Source organism: Meles meles, chromosome 16 (assembly GCF_922984935.1).
Source record: "Meles meles chromosome 16, mMelMel3.1 paternal haplotype, whole genome shotgun sequence".
NCBI lineage: Eukaryota > Metazoa > Chordata > Mammalia > Carnivora > Mustelidae > Meles > Meles meles.
This window is the reverse complement of record NC_060081.1, coordinates 13,746,775-13,751,355: the sequence shown is the minus strand read 5'-3', so window position 1 is coordinate 13,751,355 and position 4,581 is coordinate 13,746,775. Positions and strand designations below refer to the sequence as shown.

Below are 4,581 nucleotides of genomic sequence, written 5' to 3'. Positions count from 1 at the left end.
CAGGTAACTTTCTTCCTGAATAGTTCCCAGAGATAGTCTGTGTCCCAAGGCAATAAGAAATGTACAGGTGAATGGCCTGCCATTGTTCACTGGTAGCTCAAAGGCAGTTATTCTCTATAGGACAGGCATGATGGTAGGAGACACTGTGACAGAATTGGGCTCCCCAGTAACAGTGGAGATTATATCTCTTTCCCAGCTGCTTGACATTCAGCTGCTGTCATGAACAACAGAGTAACTATTGGGACCAGGAAGTTCATGAGCAATGGACTATCTCTGCAGAACCAGATGGTCATTGATGTCCTTCATTCTGGAAAGGCAACAGTACCTAAGACAGAAATTCAGGAAAAACTAGCCAAAAAGTTCAAGACCATGACCAGATGTCATATTTGTGTTTGGATTCAGAAATGGGGTTGGCAAGACAACTGACTTTGGCATGATTTATGATTCCTTGGATTATGCAAAGAAAAATGGACCCAAACATAGACTTGCAAGACATGGCCTGTATGAGAAGAAAAAGAGATGAAGAAAACAGCAAAAGAAATGCAAGAACAGAATGAAGAAAGTCAGGGGACTGCAAAAGCCAATGTTGGTGCTGGCAAAAAGTAAGATGAAGATTGGACATAGAGTAAAGATGCTGCAGTGGCTTTATCTGTGGTGATAGGGAAGATTTTCATGAGAGAATTAATAAACTAAGAATGTTTAAAAAAGTACAGATAATATTTTGATTGTTCTGTATCCTATTATAACTGTAAATGGGCAAATCCAAGAACCATGACTGATAAGGGCATGGATGTCCCAAACTCAGACCTCTCAGAAATAAAGGATTGGGTCATTCCCTGAAGCAAGACAACTTGATCAGCTAGCCTCAGTGCAGGGGACTCTAGCATGGGCGGCAGAAGGGTTTGATGTAAGAGTGCCCATTATGGTCTCAGGAATGTCGTCAGGATGCTTGTAGTTTGTCCCAGAAACACTTGCCCTTTACGTTTCTGAGAAATTACAACTAACTGGAATCCTGAAATAAGCCCAATCTAAGAAAAAGGTGGATTTAAGTGAAGCGAATTTTGGACTGTAGTAGTTGCTATCAGCTTTCTGCTCAGGTAGGGTACTGAGTGTTGGGGGCCAATAGCTCTGAAGCTTTATTCTCCAGAGGAACCATCTCTTGCTGAATAGGAACCACCTCCCCAGCAGTGCTACTCTCCCCTCACTCACCCCCAAAGAAGCCACTTGCCCGTGTTTGTTGGCTTGAGGATATAAAAGTTCCTTGACTCGTGGTGGAAGCAATTTTGTAGCACCATTAATAGGATGAGTTGAGAGCATATTCTCACTCATTTCTTCCTCCTATCTTGTTTCCCTCACCCTCCCTTTCCAAAATTACTTACTCAAGAATCTGTCTCCGGCTCTTCTTTTAGGAAATTAGATGTAAGACGATGGGTGTCCACATTTTAGTTATGTCTCAGTTCTCCGTTTCTTCAGAATTGTTTTAGCTCTGTCAATCAACCTCCCGGAGGGTTATGTGATCAAATGTGTGGATTAACAAAGGCTGAACCTCAAGCAGACACTAGAGAAGCACTAAATCTAAGTAAAAGTTTTAGCCTTTCACTCATAGAAACTTCCATGTTTCTATTTAATTGGAACCATAATTTAATTGGAAACTCTGATTTCATGGTGATAATGCAGTTTCATGAAAATTAGGTAGAAATAATTTATGTTTAAAAGTCCTTTTATACAGAAAATGTTTTTTGTAAATGTTAAGTACATAAAATACTAAAACAATAGCAATAAATTTTTTTTTTGTGAGTATCAGTTCCTCACAAGGGAATACCAAGGCTATTGCCTGATAGCATGACGTGCTCTGGTATTGTTCCTTCATGGGTCAGCTGTGCACAATCTGGTGTGTCTCAAGGGAGCCAGAGCTCATGGGGCCTGCCATTTACATAGGATTCAAAAGGATTATTCGTTGTTCAAATAATCTGCTAAAAAATTATTAATGGCATGTGAAAAATGCTCCATTATAATCCACTTGGATAATGCAGTTTGAAAATGATACTATAATAGCCAAGTTTCTGGATAAATAAAGATATCTGTAAAGGCTGTCAATTTTTACCATTTCTTAAAAAATAAAAATTAGACATAAGTCACATATCCAATTAAGGAAGTTCTATTTAATAAATTATGGAAAATTCAGTCCAATAAAGTATTTCATGGCCATTAAAAATAAAGTTATAGGAAAATATGTGATAATATGAGAGCTCTGTGTACTGACTGGGAAAATCAGTTTACAGAATAATATGAAACTTTAACCTCTTTTGCATATAAAAGTAAATTATAAGGTGTGCATATATGTGCATGTGCATGTGTGGTGAACATATATATGCACACGTACATACATGTGAGCATATATGTATATATTAAATAAATTAAATATATGTATATATTAAATAAATTAAATATATGTTTATAAGCATAAATATATATTCAACATATTTCTGCATTTTGAAGAGCATTTTATTTCTTCCCGCTCCTTCCTTTCCCACCTTGGTACAGCCCTCTTTCTTTAGCAACACCCTGTGCTTAATAAATAACTCATAAAATATTAGATTAGAAAGATTCCTAGTTTTTAACTACTGTAAGTTGCTAGTCAAAACCACATAGGTGATATAGACCCATTTGACCGTCAGTGACAATTCCAGAGGTAGTGACTGCAAAATTTTACTTGTTGGCAGAATCAGATTCTTGTGAATTCTTCCTTGGGTAGTTTCTTTTCTCTTAACTGCTCTGATGGCAACGATGATGATGATGATCACCAAAAACTTTATTTCACATGACGACCTTCAATTAGTCTTCAGATTTTGTACTCAGAAATACAACAGCCTCCAAAAACATTTCTTAAAATGTTAGAAAATATACAGCTAACATCCTTTTCTTTCATGTGTCCTAATAAATCTTTGTTTCTTCAGCTGCACTAAAAAATAAAACTGTGTTTGAAAACTTGTGGAGATACTGGACATAAGCTAAATGCCAGGAGGATTACAAGGAAATTATTTCATATATATTTTCTAAGATAAAAAGCCTGAACTGGCGTGGAAGTTACAGAAAGCAGGAGAGAAAAAGATCTATGAGCCTAAACCTAATTAGTATTTTTAGTAATAAAAAACATTATTTATGGGTGCCCTTAATACTTAAAAGAAAGTTATATTTAGAGGAAAACTTTCATAACTAGGCTAATAGTACCCTGAAGTTATTTGACAAGTCAGCACTCAGAGACCTGCTCTACTTAGCTTAAGAAAAAAAAAAAGTCATTTTTTGTGGAGGATCCCTTCTGGGTGGGATAGAGTTGATTGCACCAGAGAAGGTCCCTTTTGTAACCTTTAGGGGGAAAAACAGACAATTTACAAAAACTAATTTTAAAGGCTTCAGGGTGTTAGGCAATCAATGAAAACTAGATGAAATACAATTCCAGAGAGAAAAATCCTTCCCAGATGAGCTGTGAGTGAGATGTTGCTAGTTCTCTTCCTTCCTTCCCAGAGTCACTTGTCAGTTATGGGCCTGAGCGGCAGGAATTGGGCTTAGCCTTAAAAAGCCAGGGAGGTGGGGTGGGGTGGAGAGGGAAGAGGAGGAAGCAAACAAATTTTGAGCAGTCAAATGGGAATGGCGGGGGTGGGGGTGGGAGGGGAGGTGGTGGGTGGGGTGGGGGTTCTGAGCAACCTGGAAAATGTGTCTCATCTTATTCGTGAAATGCTTGCTGATTTCTAAGCCTGCTCTGGAGGCTAAAGAGGGAAGGTGAAGGTTTTCATGGTGGGCAGAATTCTGAAGACCTCTGTGGCTCCAAAATCCCATCCTTTGGTTGTTCAATCAAATCCCCATCTGGGTGCTACTGTGAGGGAACTTGATATATGTAATTAAGATTATACATAAACTGACCTTAAAGAAGGGAGATTATCTTGGATTATCCAAATGAGCCTAGTGCAATCACCTGAACTCATAATATTAGGAAAGCAAGACAGAAGAGTCTGTCAGAAAAAATGTGGCGAAACAGGAATGCAGAGGGTAGGTGAGGCAGAAGAGAGGTGGGAGAGTGTCTTCCACACGCAAGGACCCGGTCCACCATTGCTGTGTTTGAAGATGGAGGAAGAGGGCCACAAGCCAAGGAGTGCAACATCCTCTCAGACTGAGAGCAGCCCCTGCCCACAGCCAGCAGGAAAACGGGGACCTCAGATCTACAGCTCCAAGGGCCTGAATTCTGCTATCAACTTGAAAGAGGCCTCCAGGAAAGAACAGGTCAACAGACACCTTGATTTTGGCCTTCTGAAGCCCAAAGCATAGAACTACCTGAGCCATGGTGGGCCTAGATTTATAACCTATATCATTGTGAGATAAATGGGTATTATTTTACGTTGCTAAATTTGTGATTTTTTTAAAATGACAGCAATAGGAATCAAATACAAATTCTCGTGTCACGAGTGGGTGTTGCTATAACAAATATCTAAAAATGGGGAAGTGGATTTGACATTGGGCACAGGGGAGGCTGGATGAATTCTGAGGATCAGGATAAACAAAGCCCAAATTCCCTTAAATAGAAAT

At 38.9% G+C, this 4,581-nt stretch overlaps 1 pseudogene; it reads left to right on the top strand.

The window, feature by feature from the left end:
* Positions 1 to 219: 219 nt before the first annotated feature.
* Positions 220 to 606, top strand: LOC123927027 (annotated as a pseudogene).
* Positions 607 to 4,581: the final 3,975 nt, after the last annotated feature.